Raw genomic sequence first — 19,753 nt, forward strand, 5'->3', positions numbered from 1 at the left:
ATTTGGAAAGGTCCAGAACAATTTAATACAATTAATCTTGCTGAGTGAAGGCAGTCATTGTTGCCATGTAGCAGCAGTAAGTGTTACCCTGATTGCGGCAGTGGTGTAAGTGTCCACCAGTATTGTCTCTGTCAAGTGGCTGTCCAGGTATGGTTATATGATCTTGTGAGGTAAAGCTGCCCCACAGATTTAGGTACACACAGACACAACTAAAAGCTCCACACCCCTTAACGTGTGCACACGCATGCACACACACACACACACACACACACACACACACACACACACACACACACACACACACACACACACACACACACGTATGTGTATATATATATATATATATATATACACACGCCCTGCGTCTGACCTGCGGGTCAAGGTGCAGTGACTCTGAGGTTGTCTAACTGGGCCTCTTGAAACTCTTGCTTTGCATTCCTGCACCCAGTGGAGGGGGGTTGCCACAGACAGGGTTATTACTGGACTGAGAGACTGAAAGAAAGACTGATAGAGAGGGAGAGAAAAGCGACAGAGGGAGGGAGAGAGGGAGGGAGGGAGAAGGGGGGGTTGAAGGAAGCTGGAAGGTATTATGCACTATTTCCTTGCCTTCCTAGAAGCTCTCACTTGTTCCCTCCCACTCGGCCGGCATTCTGTGGCAAAGTAAAAGAAAACGCTGAAAACTTGAACCTGCTTATACTCGAGCTTCCTCGGCCTTCAAACGAGCTCACTTGTTTTCTTTCCCTACCCTTCCCCGCGTATGTTTCTCGCACTCTTTCTTGCTCCTCGCCTTGTTCGTCTCTCTCCCTCTCTCTCTCTCTCTCTGGGCTGTGTGTAAGAGGATCACTTTGTTTCCGTTGCCTTTTTCCGCGGTGCTGCAGACACACATGGAGCAGAGGATTGGATTTGAGGAGATACTGACGAAGTGCACAGCTGCAATGGTCCCCTCCATCTCCACACCAGGACTAAGCCCCCCCACCGACCCACCCCAGTGTGTGTGTGTGTGTGTTTGACTCTCTCCCTCTCTCTGTCGCACTCTCTGCTATCCGGCTCTCCGTGGGGTGGGGGTTGCAATATAGTAACTCAGAAAAATGGAAGTGGATTGGAGACAGACAAGATAGGAAGCTTTCGTTCTTGGGCTCGGACGTCAGGATCTGTGTGGTAAGTGCTTTCCTCTTAGCACTTTTGACAAGTTCTGTCCCTAAGAAGAATCCATCTGCCTGAAATCTCAGGAGCACTCTTCATGGCTCTATTGATTCATTTGTTGCCTGCTTTAACTTCTTTAGTTGGACTTTAAACTCCGTTCCCAAGTATTAACAAAATAAGCCTGATTTTCCTTATATTTCTTGTCAGTCTTAAATTAATTTGGTGACAGGAGAGGCTAGATCTTTGAATTTGTGTCCCAATGATTTTTAATGATTTTTAAAACATTTTTTTATTTTATTTGGTGGGAGGGGGGGCGAGGTGGAGAGATGGGGTGGGGGCAGTTGACTGGGGGAAGGGATTTTGAAGAGGTCAAAGAGAACGGCTCGGACAGAACAATGGTTGTGAAAACTTTACTAGTCATTTAGTTACGCCTCTGTGAAACATGTGTCCGTTTGTAGCCAGGGACCCGTGCTCGACTCCAAGGAGGCTTGCTGTGGAGGCCATTTATTTTAGCTAATTCAATTTATCAGCTGCTCAGTAGCTTCACTTTTTTATGAGTTTGGAATTTTTTAATTTGTTTTTTAAATGGGGTGGAGTGCAGTTGTGAGACACCGCACAGTATTTGAGACACCGTCAGCCTCACCAACCGACAAAACTGTTCATGTCTCGTGTATTTTACACCGTCACTGCTTTTACAGGAACGAAGTGATGAACAAGAGAAAAGAAATGAGACAATGAGCAAATGTTTTGATACAAAATCATAGAGAGAGAGAAAGAGAAGTTCCCAAGTTTGCAGTGGATACGGTGGGCTAAGCTTCGATCCACATTTCATCGGCCTTTGATGAAGCGCTTGAGGAATTCAGATTTTTTGTTGTAGTGCTGTTGAAGGAATAAATAATGCAGGTTACAGGGAAAGTAATACTTTACTGCGAGCCCCCCGAATAACTCCATTGTGTGAAATGTTAGGGGGACCTCACATTTCACATATGTGAGAAGCACTGGACCAACATTTATAATAATTAACATTATTTATATATTTGAGATATGTTATTGCTCAATAATTAGTTGATAATAATATATGATAGGACTTAAGATTTAGTTTGAATTAAAAAATCCTCTGAATTGTAATTTAGAAAGAATATTGTTACCTATTTATTTTAAGTAATGTTGTAGCTCATTTAAACTCACAAATGTTGGTGCAGTTAAAAAAAAGCTTCTTGTTTCCTGAATGTAAATCATCAGTTACATGAAATATATCACTAGCATCATTTAAAATTCACATTTTATTTTACTTTAATTTTTTTTGATGTGCAAATATTCTTTAAGGGTCTGACAAACTATGTAAAGTGTCAGTTTAATAAAGTAAGCCTTTTCACTCATTTGCACAGAGAAAGCTGTGGTTTGTGAGAGTCTTGAGAAATTAGCTGAGTTGAGCAAGAAACTCATTTTAGGAAGCTACTGAACTTTAGAGCCGTGATTTATGTGTCTCACCTTGATGGTTCACTGGCAGTTTGGGGTTTTTGACCTCACTCTTTGAGGAAATCAGAACCCGTTTCTCTGACCGCCTCACTCTGTGCCTCCCTCGTTCCCTTTGTTCATTAGACATCTCAGTAACATGGGAATTGAGTGTCTCGACTGGCTGTAATGGGCTTATTTCTCCTGTGAAAGGTAGTTTTTAGAGCCACGTTTTAAAAGCCTCAGATGTGCCTCTTTTAATTTATTTATGGCGTTCTCTGAACACAGTTGAATTTATAGTATGCAGGATGAAGCCTAGCTGCTACCATAGCTCCTTTATGCATGCACACGAGCTGTGCTGCAGGGTCTGGTTCTTTATTTTGATTATGTGGGTCATAGTGTTGTGAAGGAGCACAGAACTGCACATCTTCTTGGAAAAAAAGTCTGTCAGAAAGTTGGATTTCCAGCTTCAGCAGCGTAATATGAGAGTAAATAGAAACTTAAAGTGACTGCTCAGCACTGAGGATGATGCTGTCGATCGGTTTCTTCTTGGTGAATGGCTCTTTACACACTTGCAGCTTTTGCTTTTCTCTCCCAGTGTTAGCTTGAACAAATATTAAAATAATGTAAAAATTCCAGCTGTGCTCAGAAATATTTTTTGACCCTTTTTAGGAGGTAATGGCAGAATTTTTGGATTAAAATTACTTTTTTTCTTTTTTTACAAATTATAAAATGCACTTATTAAATAATAAAGTAAAAATCTGATTTGTAAAAATGACAAAAAACTTTACTTGAGTTTCTCAGCTCCCAGAATTCAGTGCTAGTGAAGAAGACTGCAGTTGTCTTCTATGACTATTAATCAGTTGGTACGGTGCAGTTCATCGTCTAATCGGAAACCCTCTCTACTCCTCTCTGGGATGCATTTGTGTATGTTTTCCAGTAGTATGTCTGCTGGCAATCTCCACTGCTGTTTTTTAAGCCAAGTAACGACATGTCGTCAGATAACCTCCCTGACCTCCCCGGGCCAATTTTAGCCTCTCCTGCAAGCCTGTTCTAGTTATAAATTAGCCTGGTTCTTGTGCGCAGGCAGTGAAAAGGAAAAGCTCAGTTAGGAGCAGTGATTTATTAGCTGTTAGGCTTCCACTGTCATGTGACTGACAGAGGTGTCATTCAGGATGAAAACAGAAACCCAGAACGCAGGCGGGATCCGACTGGTTCAGGAAATAGGAGGTGGTTTCCTTTTCTGCCACTCAACCAGGAGAGAAGTTGCATGATTTACATTTGAGTATTCCTGCCAAGTAGTGTTTGAGTCATTCTCAGAGCCTGTTAGTGCCACACTGTACTATTTACTATGATTTTCAAGGGTTTTAAGGTAATTGTCTGCGACGTTCCTAAGTTGTTTGTTTGTTAAAATCCATAAGATGAGAGACAAACAGGAAATAAAAATGAAATACTAAAATCTTTCTAAAACTTAAGTCTTTCCACTCAGCATCCACCTTGAATTGTCAGAGGGCATTTAGCTAAATGAACTTTCATTAAGAACTGCATTCGTTGAATCCTTAGATCAAACACTTACTTATAAGGGTTTAAAAGCTTTAAACAAGCCCTTCCACCCACGTCTTCCACCCTGTTTGCTGTTGTGCATTTTCCCACTGACTTCATCTCAGCTATGCCACGTCTCCCTTATGTTTCAGATAAATATGTTTGTACCTCATCATAATGCAACCTGTGCGAACCTGTGTGCTGGTAATCATCTATGTGATGTTGCCTGAAAACCGTGTTTTATTGCTCACTGCTGCTCACCTGGCTCCTTCTCTTTCCAAACACACCACCTTGCATGTGCTTCACTCTATGACTCGTGTGGCAGCTGTATACATACTGTGCTATATGCTCTATACGTGGTCAGGCTCATCTAAAAATCGATTACTTCTGTAAATCGAGTTTTGCTTACTCCGATTACGGCCTTAATGCAAGTAAGATAATTTTGTTAAGATGTTTGTATGACAGTCCCAATAATGTGAGTATTGTCTTACTCGGGTTATGATCAAATTACTAGAGTGCATGTAAAACCAGTGAGTGGAAGCCCTGTTTGTCTCTGTTTACCAAGCAGGCTGCTCCAGTTTTTACCTCTGACACATGAATTGTTGTAACAAAGCCTGGATATCACCAGGCTGAATTCAGGGAGGCTCGTGCTGTTGCAAGTGTGGACAGTAAGAAGTTTTTAGTCGTCATTGCTTTGTTTGTTTGTTTTTGAGAATGGCTAACTAGGAGACAGTTTCTAGTTGAATTTTGCTGACTAATGTAGGCACACAGTGTGGCGTACAGTTAATTCATGCTGTTCCAGGAAGAAATATGATCAAAATAACTCCTCCAACAATGCAGCTGTTCATAGAGCAGGAGTTCGTATCCCCGAAGGCCGAGAAGAGAGGAGCTTTACAGGTGCTTCTTAGGCCTGAGCAATGTGACGATCATGTATTGTGAACAATCTTAACTTGGCATATCTGCTTTAAAGTCATAAAGTTTGCGTCATTAAATGACATTCCCTTCTCTGTGTGATGTAGACAAAAGCATGATTGGTTATGACTCCTTGGATCATTAATTAGAGTTTATTGTAAACCAGAGACAGTATGACAGATGAAGAATAGCAGCGAGCAACAAAGGAGTCCCAAAAACAGCACTTCTGATCAGAACTTTCAAAATAAAAGCAAGATACAAATTGAATGCAGACCTTAGTGACACTGGCCTCGATTCGACTGCAAAAATAGGCCCAATCCAGCGTTTCTGTTATGATACTGATATCTGGGCTTAGGCAATTTCCTGATGCAAGCATTTAATAGTAGTTTTCTTCATTTTGAGACTCTGAATAATTCAAAATTATTGCTTTTATAACTTTATCATCTGATATGTCACAATTTATATCCAAGAATAAAAACTTACTGGATTTGTATTTGCTAGTAAATTAGTAAGTGAAAACAGGAATAATTAAAAAGTAATTACAACATAAAAATCATTGCATTTATCACATTTCAGCTCAAAGTGAGAGTCTCTTGTAGTTATACTATTTTCCTTTTTTGTCTCTCACACTCTCTCTCTCTCTCTCACACACACACACACACACACACACACACACACACACACACACACACACACACACACACACACACACACACACACACACATCGGGCGTGGAGCTGACATCCATCCATTCATTTATTTTCTTAACCACTTATCCAGTTCAGGGGCACAGGAGGGTTGGGGCCTATTCCAGCTGTCACTGGCTGAGTGGCGGGGTACACCCTTGACAGGTTGCCATCCATTCCATGGTGAAGTGAACTAATATTAACTGAGTTGACAACAACACTTTCTGTTATTTTAAGTGGAATAAAATCTTCCCTGCAAGTGTTAAAATGAACCAAAGACCTTCTAGCTTCTGTTCGTAATTGCTGTCTCTCCCTGAAAGTTAATGAGAGAGAGAGAAGCCTGTTCGGTTGTGTCAACTGTCTTGACCAAAGTTTGCAGTTAAATAAAAAACTTTTTCAAACATAGAAAAAAAGGAGCATGAAATGGCTCCAAACTACTGCAGCGTTTCAAAGAGATTTTACTAGGGCTGGGCCATATCATACCGTTCACGGTACCGGTATAATGTTGGGCAATGATAAGAAAATGAAATATCACGATAGAATATGGGTAAAACGCACATGCGCAGTGCTTTTGTTTTCATACGCACATGGCGGAAAAAGCATGGCGGCGACGGAGAATATAAGAGCGAAAGTGGATCGTTGAATGAAACGGATGAACCAGAACTGGTTTGTAAAAAATGCTGCAGCTTCACTGGTGTGGAACTGGTTTAGCTTTCGTCCGTCAGATACACAACAAAGCACTATTTTTGGTAGCGCATGCTAGCGGGCCGTCGCTATTACCGTGTTTTTTGGAAAATACGGCACACTTAAAATCAATCCTTTGATTTTTCTGAAAGTCGACAGAGCCCCTTATAATCCCGTGTGCCTTATGTATGAACTCTGGTTGTGTTTACTGACCTCGAAACGATTTTATGTACACGGCGCTCGAAAATCTGTCAAATGTTTCAGTGCGACTTTGCTAAGCTATGAAGCCGCACCGCTTGATGGATTGTCGGAGCATTACGGCTGTCGTAGGCGGAGCCTCGCGGAGTGATACGTACTGCGCTTCAACATAATGTTACCGTATTGTGTGTGTATAACCTCTTTTTAAGTTGTGTGGATATTATACATGGTTATGCTGAGGATATGTCGGCCAATTTCCACTGGAAATGCCTTTTGGTTAAACTATCAGCGAGGAATTTGCATTTGCACTGTTAAATTTTTATATAACTTTAATGCACAGAAAAAACAGCTGCTTGTTTAAGTGAAAATACATTGATGTTTTTTTTTTGCACTAATAAAGTTGTGGAGTTGTAAAGTATTTTGTCTAGTGTCAATTATATCGTCAGTTATATCGTTATCGCAAATTTTCAAATGTATACCATGATAAATATTTTTGGTCATATCGCCCTGCTCTAGATTTTACCATTCTACTTTAGCTTTCCATCTAACTGTTACTCACGTAATAAGCAAAGAACAGGTTAGGATGCCTTTATTGATACATGATCCAGTTTTTTGGGTCGGGGATCCAAATATTCCATCTGTGAGTCCCAGCAGAGAGGACCATGTGGTCTACTGGCCAGACTGTAAAGATGGCAAAACACTACCAGCAAATCGTCTCAGTGTTTACTGATATGATTGGTGCAATCGTGACTTCCACAGAAAGACATCTTCAGTTTCTTAATCGAGCTGGTGGCTCGTGCCTCATCCCAATAACACTGTCCAAAAAACACGATCATCCATATGAGCACAATTGCAAACTGGGGTGGAACCACCGTTAAAGCCAAACTTTTAAAATGACTGGCAAACTCTTTCATGCACCAGCAGAAGCTTTTGAGCGTGCAACTGTTAGTACACCCATTCAATGATAAATGAACGGATTCTATTGCATTCTGTTCTATTCTATTAGCACCATAGTTTCTGTCCAAGGTGGGAATCTGCTTCTCTGATTGGCTAATGTTACAAACATCACATTATGTTTCTTAAAAAGGTCACCTGCTGGATGTAGTAAAACTCTCCCGTCCTTTAGCATGTGCCCAAACTCTGAGATGCAGGTTTACTTATTTATGCATGCCAGTTTGACAAGTCTGTTTGTTTTACAGAGTTGACACTCCCTCTCCTTTAGTACACAATGCACATGTAGCCCTCCACGAGGATGATGCACCATTAAACTGTTAGTTCACATGTTAGGACGTATTCTTAGGACAGAGATTTCATTTTTAAGTGCAATAATTTGTCATTGGATATTTTTTTAGTATTTGAGGAAAGTCATAGGGGTTGTTTACTCTTTACTTATATGGTAAAAGAAAGTCATGACTTTATGGGCGATTAGCATGACTTACTTTGACAAATAGCACGAAGTGCAGGAGGATGCTAAGTGTCATTCAACACTACAATAATGATGACAGATGATATGCGTCATAAGTCACTCATTATTGAATTATTAATGACCTGAGCGAAGTCTTGAGCATTGCCAATGGAAAATAACACAGATGTTTAGTGTTTGGGATTGTTCGCTGTGATAAATTAATACCCATGGCTACAGTTTTCACTTCAACCTATTATTACCACATGAAGAAGAAAAGTAGAACAACATGTCGGTCTTTGAACTTAAAGTGATGTGAAAAAAATATTATCTAAAAAGCAAAGCAAGAGTAGATACACACATACACATGAGCACACATGCAGCATTGGATTCTGGCACAAATGGCCCCCAAAGGGTTGTTTATAAAGGGGGTGATGTCATGTCTGTGATGGAGGCTGTGTCTCTTTACCAGTGATCCATTTCTTACCCAGCTGTCCTTTGTGCTACTTAGCAGAAAGGAAGAACAAAAGAAAGACGGATATAAAGATGCAAGATTATTTTACATTCCTTTCACCTCCAGCTCACTTTATACCTGCCATTAAAAGGTTTTAGTTATTGATACGATGTTTTTTTTTCTTCATTTGTTTTTGCCCATTTGATATTTTCTGTCCTTTGCTGCACAAATGTAAGGAGGGAAATAAAAGAGCACAAGTCAAACATTGTGTTTCTACTGTATACCAGAAGGCGGTTGTTGGAGTGACCGCGTCTAGGACGCTGATTAAACAGCATCCCAGTGCTTACTGTGAGGTGCTCACACCAGACTGCTTCTGCAGTTTTGCTATTTGAACACCTTATTTGAAAAAGTGCTCATCTTTGTACTTTCACTAATCCAATTTACATATTTATTATCTTATTTAGTGTTTCAGCAATTTTATTCTGGACAGTTGCCCATTTCCTGGGTCAAAGGATCATTGGCAATTTGTCTGCTTGTCTTTGAGCCAACAGGAGTTCGTTCTTCTGTGCAGACAAAGGGTCGCGGGACTTCTTTGTGGCATCGTACGTGTGTCTGCGTGTGTTTATGTGCGTGTGCGCATATGTCAGGTCTAGTGTTTCCAGCCCCTCGACTCTGCACTATTTTAAACAGCTTGGCTTCTTTAACCACCGCGCTCTCTATGGCGGGCACGCATATAAGTGCTGTGGGGGGGTTGTTGGGGGAGGGGAGTCCATATAGAGCTCAGGGGGCTCCCTGGGAAATGGTTTCCATACATTTAGCGTTTCCTCTTTGTGGTGCAGCAGGGTTGTCGCGTCAAAGCTGTGGTACAAGGAGGGGTGGAGGTGTTGGATAATGCAGACACAATGGGCTAAGGCAAACATTAGGAGTGAGACAAAGGACACTCCGCTTAGGTCACAGGGGGGGCAGCTCTTCCCATTATCTAAGGGAAGTGATCTTAACTGAGGGACTTTTTAAACCCATCAGCAAATTAGGGGCAGCGCTGAGCTGCTGGTGTGCGTTCGGGTCATGATCAAAGCCTCGAGAGTGGGTCTGTTTAAAGAGGAAGGCCGTAAAGCAAAGGACAGCAGTCACAACACAGCACAACATGAGGCTGGGTTAGCGCTGAGAGTGCTATCATGACCGTGTTATCATTGTCACAGTCGGGATATTTACTCATGGGAAGCAGAGGATAACTTCTTTCTCATCTGCACTAAAAACAGCACAAGCACCGTATGTCATATGGTCAGCTGAGTGTTTCTGCACCATACACGTGTGTTCTAAGGCGAGCCAATCTATAATCATGCTACACCTCTAATAAAAATTGGCATCAGTTATCTTTTTTTATATAGAATAACAAAATTGTGTTTCAGTTTCATTGTGTCAAATTATCATCTAGGTTTTTGTAATTGTGTTTTCTTTGGATATAGTACAACATTAGGTTTTACCTTTCTAGTATGACTTTGTATAGTTGTTGTCTAATCTGCTGTTCAGAGATTTGGGCTATACAGTATATTTAGCTTGAATTAATAATTTACTTAAATAATTTATCATTAAAATAACCACCAAAGGATTTTTTAACATCACTAATTTATTTAGACACTCCCATATTTGCTAATCACTTTAGAGCTGAGACGTAGGTCAGCTTTTAGTATTTTTTATGAGCTAAGCAGCTTGTCACGTTCCACTCTAATTTATTGCTTGAAAACAGAGTGTCAATTACGTGGTAATTACACGCTGTTAAAGCTACTGCTTAACTGCTGGACATTATGAACATTTATGTCTTTGTTTCTCACTAAACATTTAATTTACTATTGGGGTGTTCAACCATAAGGAAACAGTGCGATCAAAGCAATTAACCTGTCGTTAACAAATTTTAAAAGATTTCACTGAAAAATCACTGAAGAAAATTGATGGAGGGAAAAGCTAGAAAAGAAAAGCAGAAATCTTTTTGCCAAAAAGCTCAACTAAATGTCTCCATATTCACTTATTGCGCTTCTTCTCCTTTTTTTTGTTTTTTGAAACCTTATTCGTGTTTGTGTGGCTGAAGGACCATTATGGGACAGGCTTTTAAGGGAGATCTGGGAAGTGGAAACCTAATACTGCCTGACTGCTGCTCTTGTGTACATGAACCCCACAGCTGCTGGACAGAGAGGGAGAGAAACTGGGGAGAGAAAAATGGAGGAAGAAAGGAGGAGGGGATATAGGAGAGCACGGTGTGCTCGGTAATTAGTTGTCTGGTTTTGTATTGACCAGTCTGGTGCTTGGGCCTTGGGGACTGTTAAATTTGCAATTGAAACTGAAAGGATTATGCATCCAAAAGACATTAAACAGGAGCAATGAATAGATTGTGGGCCACACGGTGGACTACTTTGTTTTTCTTTTTTTTAATCTTCTTCCATCTTCTTAGACGAGCTCGTACTTTCCTTGTGAGAAGCTGATGTTTTACATGTTACAGGTAAATTACAAAAATGTACTGTAGGGTCATGACAGTTTTACATTGTGATAATGGCAGCCCGTTTTAAGAGTCAACCATTACAAAAACAAACACTACACTGGTTCGAGTCATCATTCGGGGTCAGTTTATTAAAAGCAGACAAAGTCTGAAATCATTGCCACATGCTACCTGCTGCAGAGTGCGATGCGAGTCTAATGAAATGTGTTTGAATGGAGACGTGGTGACCACGTGTGGGAATTGATGGCTCTAGCCTGAGCTGCCCAGGGGGGAAGGAAGATTTGTGTCTGTGTTTATTGGTGCTGAGGTTGCTCGTGCTTGCTGCAGTGGGCCCACAGAGTAGGTAACACCTTCCAAGTACTTGCTGAATCTTATGGCCCAGAGAGATTCCCTTTAGATGCACTGCCAGCGTTGATTTAAAACGATCAAACTGGTGTGCGTCAACAGTTTAGTGACTTTTAGCAGGGGAAAGCAGAGACGGGCACAGGAATCGCTTCAAACTAAAGTGTAACGTAGCCCCTTTCTAATGACTTCCATTGTGTGTTAGGGTCCGCTGTACCTGCCGTTCTCACCCTTGGGAATGGTGCAGCATGCCAAAAGTGACATCACCCTTGCCGTCGCAAGCCACACTTTGTTGTCGTTTCAGCCGTGAACCTCTTAACCTGCCAACACCACCAGAGTGAACACACGAGTGTACGGTTGTGTCAGTTTTTGCTGCTGGTTTAATGAAGCTCAGAGATTCACAGACCATACAGAGGCAGATGATGATGCCACAGTTTGAAACGATGAGGCTTTGACTTCTTCTCTTCCTATAATGTGGAGCTTTGTCTGAGTGGAAACGCTTATCGTTCAGGTGAACACTGCAGTGAGTACTCGTGCCCTCAGAGCTGGTATAAATGGTACGGCGCTGCAGCAGCAATGTTACTGTTACTGGCAAGTATAATGGACCCATCAAGCAGGCCAGACCTTACAGTGGGGAGGCAGAGGGTGACTTTTAAAAAGGCAGGCTATAATATGAAGGACCTCTTTGCTTCCATCTGCATCGAGCATTTGAACCTGCTGAACTGTGAGCCTTGAGTGTGTCTTGTGGATGATAGAGGGGTGATGTCATGCTCTCTCTCACTGTTTGTGTAGCTGGCAGAGCTGCTGGAGAGAGTCGCACACTATGACTTAGTCGAGAGCAGAACAGCCCTGTGGGACGCTGCCAGAAAGTTCCTGCCTGCTCCAAAAACTCTGGTTTCTGCTTTTTCCTCTGATTCTGCTTTGACACGATGATTCGAAATCTTGTACCAACAGTCCGTGTTTTTAATCTGTTCGAGTGTCCTGTGACGCTTTGCGACCCAGAGCGAGGAGGCACTCTTTGTAGATAAAACACACAATCTGGTCGAGATCCCGCTTTGTGATTATCACAACGTAAATACAGGAGAGCCTGAGCACAGGTGGCTGATGCTGGGCTGATGGTAACCAGACCGGACTGATGTGTGCATGGAAAAGAAATCACTGCTGTAATGTCACGCATAAACAAAGCCTATTTTCTAAACCTTGCCATGTTCGCTTGAAACATCATACAGCTGAGCGTTTTCACATTGCCAGAACAATGAGCCAACTCCAAAACAGCAGCATGGGCAAACCTTCTTTTCTTTCACATTTACGTAAATATTTTCCCTAAACTTACAAAAATATGATTAGACAGAAACATCTTCTTTAAAAATAGCACTTTTGCTGCATTAATGCTTGAAATAAAAAATGACAACATAAAGATAAAATCAAATCTTTTCAATTGGAATTGTAGTTAAATTAAAGAATAAAGCCAAATATACTGCACATGTTAGGTGTTTATTATTCTGTCATATAAATGGTTGTATTTTTGTTTTAGAAAAACAAAAAAGAAAAACCACGGCCTTCCTGCAAAGGAAAACCAGAGTTAAAGTACTAGTATTTTTTTGTGTGCGTATTTTTATTTACTTAACAAATATATTTTTGTTTTATATATCCAGAAATAACAGGAAATGCATTGCCTTATAAATAAGTGAGCCAACACAGCTCATTGCCCCAGTCATATATGTTTGTTAGTATATTTGTACTCGCGCCCCAAAGGCCCATTTCTGAGCCTGGACAAACCCTGTAATATCTTCTAAATTGCCCTAAATGTTGTGAGGATTACTTTAATTTTCTGCACTATTAGGCATTTTACCTCAAGAAATGTGTCTGAAAGGCTTTGTGACATTTATTCTGATGATGTTAAATTTCTGGTTTAGTCTGTTCGCTTCATCTTCATTCCCTGACTCAGCAGCCAACTCCCAGAGAAAGTTCAGATTTTCTATATTTTTGGATTTTTTCAGGCAAAAACAGCTTTTTCAGACCGACTGCTGCATGCGGCACTCCATCGTCTGCTCGTCAGAATGAGGTGGCAGGTTTTGAGCTCCTGTGCTCATCTGCAGTTAAGAACCTTGCCAACTGAGACACCCCCACTCCCACACACACACACACCCCACCCCACCTTCTATTTGGGGGTCTCTGACTCCCCTCCCCTCATCCCTCCTGGTAATAGATGGCCTCCTCGCTTTGAGCTTGAGCCCACCTTTAAACAGCTAGACAGGACTGGGGTTTGTCTCGGGCCAAGCGGTGGAGTGGAACAATAGGAGTGTGTGACATTGTCTGGTGTGTGTTAGGAGACCGACGTCTGTCTGAAACATACGTACAAACACGTGATGGCGTTCTCTTCACACAGCTGCCTTTACCTGTGCCTGCCAGGTAGCAGAGAGGGAACACGGGACATCCAGGGTATGCACATCTGCACATTTTTTCCTCTTTTTCTTTTTAAGCCACTGCCGTTTGTCAAATGTGGCTTCGCGCCGAGGCATCCGTCTCCACATCACGTTCATTGCCGTTTCCATGCTTCCCTCTGTTTGTCTTTGACGACAAACCCTTTGTCTGGCTGAAGCCTTTAACACAGAGGGGCTGGGATGGAGCCTCCGTGGATCTGTTCTTATGCCTGTGTACGTGTTTGCGTCCATTCGCGATAGACCATCTCTGAATATGTGTGTGTTTTCGATTCATAAGCTGCTAGGACAGACTGCAGCATTGACCTTGGCTTTGTTGAAATGTGTGTGAGGAGAGCATTTATGCGTGTGTGAAAGGAGTTTTTTCTTTTTTATTGTTCTGTCTAAAAGTGCTTATGATGCCACGATTCCTGTTATCTGCAGTAAAGGAGCATGTAGAGTTCTCCCTGCAAATCTGTTTTCCCTGCAGTGGCTCCATGGGACAAGGATCTTGTAGATTTCTCTTTTCTTTTCTTTTTTTTTGCTTTAGCATATTCTGCATTCATATGGAAATAAGGGGCAGATGAGGGACAGAATCTCACATCAATTTGATTGGGCCATGAATAGCTGCCAGTGTGTTTGGACTGACCCAGCGCTGCCTTAAAGGCACTGCCCAGCCTCTGCTCTAAGACCGCAGAGCCGAGCACATTTTCAGCTGCGACGCACACGTGTTCGTCCACACACGCGCGCTTCCACCAAAGATGAAAAAGCAGATGCTCATAATTGTACTCATACAATTAGTTACACTCGAGCACTTAGGAAGACAGAACGCTGTCTCATTCTCTGTCACTGTCTCTGTGTTGCACATATACAGACAGCCACGCCAGATCCCAGGGAGACGTTAGTGTCGCAATACGCTCGTCTTTTTTTTTCTTCCTTTCTCGCAAATCCTTTTTTTTTTCTTTTTTATTAAATCCTCACTCACCCTCTTTTTCCCAGCAAAACGGATGTCATGATGATGGGCCTCCTTTAGCATTATTAAGGAAGTTTGACTTTATGCTTCCATTTAGTTTTGGGCCAATGAAAGATGCTTAAAATATTTTATTACAATATTTCCCTACATCTTACAATTAAACAGGACAAATAGATGTCTGTTTACATAAATGCAGAGTTAGAGTTGCTGCAGTTAAAACACAAATATAATTTTCCATGTGAAATATAAAATATTTCACATTAAAAAAAGAAAAGAAAATTTTAGCTTTAAGGTTTTTGTGGTTTTGTGTTATGTAATACTGTAACCCTGAGAAAATGCACAGGCATCGGTTGGATTAAGGTAATATGCTTTTTCTACGCTGTCTGTGAATTAATATTGTATGTGAGGAGTCCCGTTTCTAATAAATTTTGAGTGTGTTTCCTTCCCGGGCACGTCTGGTACAATGGGCCTCCCAGACCGAACTATTGCAGTTGGATCTAGCAGCAGGAATCCATCAAACAAGATTTGTCTCGGTGGATATGCTGGTTTTGTGCTCAAGAATTAGAGCCCACCACCCATATTCAACCCTGGTCTGAGTTACTTTGTCTTTTATCAAACTAGACAGTCCCTGAAAGCGTGGCTGTAGAGTTTTAATTCATTTAGTAATGCATCGTCTCTCTCTTTTTTAAAATAATGTTTTTAAAATATGATAACTGCAATTAGGCTTATTTCAATAACATAGACATTTAAAAAAATAAAATCAAGTAGATAAAGTAGAAAGAACCGATTCATTGTTCTTACTCGGTTTTATTAGGATATTAAAAGATTTTTTCACAAGTATTCAGCACCTATTTTAAGATAAATTAATAACATTTATTTAAAAAAATTTTGTGCTTAATATTTAACCTGAAATTAAACTTTTTTTGCTATTAAATTTCCTTCATGAAAGTATTTGTTCTGCTGCTGTGCATTTCATCTGCTAGATTATCTTCGCTTTCTCCCTGGTGGCTGTTTTGTTCTGTTTTCCGAGTTTATGGTTAAATTTAGGCAGAGTTAAATATTTTGCCTGCTGAAGCATGGCATGTCCGCTTTAACACCAAGGTCCAGCCTCTGTCTGTTAAAAGAGCAATGTGTTGAAGGAGGGCCTCAGTGTGTGTGCGTGCTGTTTTGTCTCTCCATTAGCACCCATTCAGAGACAAAGAGTTAGAGGAGCAGACGATGGGCTTGTTAACACACAGGCATTAGTGAATTAGTGTGTGTCTTTGTGAGGGAGGGGACACTCCTCTAGTGTTATGGGGCTTTCACCACCGATACACTACACTCCAATACCACAAGTGTCCAGCCACTGAATAGGGAGGATTTGTTGCTGCACACCTAATTAAATAGTGCTTTGGGTAGTGGTTGTGGTGAGGGGCCCTTTGTTCCACTCCACCTTCTAAAGCACCTTGGAAAGCTTAGTGTTTGACTTTGGTGACAGTGGAGGTTAGACCCAGCCTCTCTGTGACAAATGCAGCAGCTGCCTTTCATATACGATGATCATAGCTGGGACCTACAGACATGCCCAGCGAATTGCTGCACATTTTTAACTTAATCACCCAATTAATAAAGTGATTGATTCATTAAAAAACAAAAGAAATGTGAGTTTGTTTGTTTTTCCCTCCCACAGTGAAAATGTAGTGAAACAATGTGAGATAGATGACAGAGTGAAAATGTTGTGGATCTGCTTAGTGTTGTAGGTTTTGAGCAGGACTGACTGCTGGGGGGTGAGGAGATTATGATGCCCTCTGCTTTGTGTAACAGCCTATGGGCTTGACCTGAGGGAGGGAGACTTTGTGGCCCTGAGAAGGGACAACACATCTGAAGTCGGTTCAGAGTTTGCACTTTCTTTTGGATAGAATCTAGATTTGAGGTGGTAACTGTTCTCTAAAGTTATATTATTACAGTTTATATAGAATCCAGTGTAATCTTTGTGTTATTGTTTGTTTCTCTGTAAGTTAATTATTAAAGTTTTTGCCATCACCTGATATTTTAGTGCCTAGGAATTGGTCACGTTTCTCCCCTTGACAACCCTAAAAGAATAGCATTAGCTAGCACACAAGATAATATGATATTTCCCTCAGTCCACCTTTAATTTATGACAGTGGTAATCCTCATTGCTTCTGTTCTCCTGTGCACAGCTGACATTAAAGTGAATGGTAGTTTTTTTTTAGATATGTAAGCTGCAGTCACAATCTCTTACAGGAATATCTGACAGGGTCACTCAGCGATCGAGGGGTTTTTGGTTGTTTGGTTAGCTCTGCTGCCTCATCATGAGCTGTGAGAGCAGACGTGGTGGAGCAGCACTCTGGCATTCAGCTGCCACCGATTCCAGGCAGGACGATGGTGATGGTGGGTTGCTGGTTTACCTGTGTGTTCCAGGAAACATCTGCCAAAGCTGCTGTTTGGTTGAGTGTGTGCTGGTAAATGTGTGGTGCAGAGAAATCAAACGCATTTATTTATTGTCTCATTTACTGCCAGTTGTTCTAGTATGAACAGTGGAAAAATTATTTGCTTTTGGATCCATTAGAGAGGAGAGGATAGTTTCAGATGATAGAGAAGAAACACACACACACACACACACACACACACACACACACACACACACACACACACACACACACACACACACACACACACACACACACACACACACTTGATCAAAAGGAATAAAAGATGTTTTTCTGTTTTTATTTCATCATGGGGTATTTTGACACACATTCCAGAAATAATTGATTTAAAGAATTCAAAAAATATTTTAACTTGAAGGAAAAATATATAAAAGGCTTCCCTGACGTATTTATTTTCACATTGTTTCATAATTCTGTTGTGTCTTTTTAAAGATTGGATCGTGTGAGTGCGTAACATGAGACGGGAATGTTGAGCTTGTCTTTGTGGCAGATTTGGCCGACTTGTCCCCGTCACTGTGTCGTATAAAGGTTCAGTGAAGAATCCCCTCCCCTCCACCCCATGGTCCCATCTCTGCCATTGTTCCTGCTAACATCAGTCAGCTCTGTTTTTTACATGCAGCCTTTTTTTTTGTTTCATATCCAGGATGAATAATGTCCTTTTTATTTTCAGGCCTTGTCTCATGTTATTTATCTAGTTTATCTTCCCTTTCAGATTATGTTTAATGTAAAAAACAATTAAATGAAAATGAATTTATGTTGCATATTTTACTCTTTTGTAATTTTTTAAAATGTTTCCTAAATAAGATTGAAAATAAATTATAATTTTTTTTAAAGCAATTTAATAATTTTGAAATTATAACATTGTATCTGTAGTGAGATGTTTATCACGCAGTTAGCAGCTATTATTTGTTTCAATCAACATTTTAAGAGTTATTCTTGTTAGTTTAATTTTTTGTCACAACATAAACTGGAACTGAGTTTTAATCATAGAAACCCAGACTACAGAGGAGATGCACTGTTTGCAATCAGCTGGCAAACTGCTTTTTTTTTGTCTGTTTAATTATAACATTTAATTTCACATGAAAGCAGATTTTTCTTCAAGCAGGGCGAGACCTCCAGCTGCTCTGGTTCTGTGCTGTTAGGATGTGGGCTCTGGCAGCAGCGGTATTTTCGGAGGAAGGCCCGGTAGTCGCTGTGGGATCAGCCTCAATTGTTGTGCGAACACAATGCCTTTGCGTCCTTACTTCACTGCTTCTTTTGCTTTGCTTCCCCTGCCTTTGAATTTGCTCATTTTCTGCCCTGTTTTGTTCCCCCCATCGCCCCCTTTGATTGGCCCCTACATAGCAACTTGTCACATGGAGCGTGTAGTCTATAACTGCTCCTCTCTGAACCTTTTGCTTTTTAAATTCAATGCGAAGTGGTACATTTCTGCACTTAATTTTTGTAACATGTTTTATCCAATTAAATGCAGTTAGAAAAATTCTTTTAGCATTAACTGTTTTTAAGTATTGTTTTTAAACATTTAAAATATTTAAAAAAAAGATGTTAACACAATTAAATAAATTCAAACCACTTATTAATAATGTTAAATCAAAAATAAATTATTGTAAAATAAGTACATGAGATAAAAAAAATCTAACAATTACTTTTCTACTTTCAAAATAAAAAATAATCAAATAAAACCATAAATCCATATGTGAAATAACAAAATGAGTTTTTCTTTATGAATCACAACAATCACCTTATATGACTGTACAATGCTGATATGTTGACATTGATCGTGCCACCTTTTACTGTCATCAAGCCTCTCACTGCCTTCTCTCTTTGGCCCAGTCAAGTGCACATATGCTCATCCATAACCATTTACTGCAGCAGTTCAATATGTAAACACACACACACACACACACACACACACACACACACACACACACACACACACACACACACACACACACACACACACACACTTGACGTTAATAAAAGCACATCGTTTTAGCTGCCTTCACATAATGATTGTATTTAATTAATTACCAGGACTTGACAGGTCGAGTGGTTTTGACTTGAAATCATATTGTCATTGGGTCTAATAATGAGCCAAGTAATGCAGTAATGTATGTGTTACTTAATTTATTTATTTTGTACGTACAGCTAATTCCTCAGAATATAACTGAGCAGTTCATATTTTTTCAATTTTCTATTTTGTATAGTTGTTTTGTTCCTTTACATATGACTGGAGTCATTCATGTAAATAGTTTACATTTGTTTTACAAATGTTGCAATTGCATTAAACAATTAATATTTAAGTGCTTTATGTCTATTTATAAATTTTAGTTGCAGATTTTTTCGATTCAACCAATTTTCCTTTTTGTTTTTTTTATTTTTAGACAGGTTTTTTTTGCAGAAGTTTAATTAATTAATAACTAAAAATTCATTTGTAATCATAGCACGCTAATATAAATATAATACTAGAGAATACTATAGAAATCAAGCATGTTGGATCATCCAGTGATCAGTGAGGGGTGAAGAAAGCAACTCAGCTCTTTTCTGCATTCATCACTTTAGCAAAATACCAGACCACATCAGGAATAAACTTGGCAACAACTG

The 19,753-nt window shown here is 40.3% G+C and overlaps 1 long non-coding RNA gene across 1 annotated transcript in view; it reads left to right on the plus strand.

Annotated features, from left to right (window-relative positions):
• The first annotated feature begins 617 nt into the window (after window positions 1–617).
• LOC146660167 (uncharacterized) overlaps window positions 618–19,753 on the plus strand; it is a 44,466-nt gene continuing 25,330 nt past the window's right edge. The window contains exon 1 of the long non-coding RNA XR_014913500.1: window positions 618–1,158. This is a non-coding gene — a long non-coding RNA (uncharacterized LOC146660167). The remainder of the gene's footprint in view (window positions 1,159–19,753) is intronic.

The sequence above is a fragment of the Rhamphochromis longiceps genome, linkage group LG10 (assembly GCF_057381845.1).
Source record: "Rhamphochromis longiceps isolate RC_006_pf linkage group LG10, R_longiceps_female_GT1.1, whole genome shotgun sequence".
NCBI lineage: Eukaryota > Metazoa > Chordata > Actinopteri > Cichliformes > Cichlidae > Rhamphochromis > Rhamphochromis longiceps.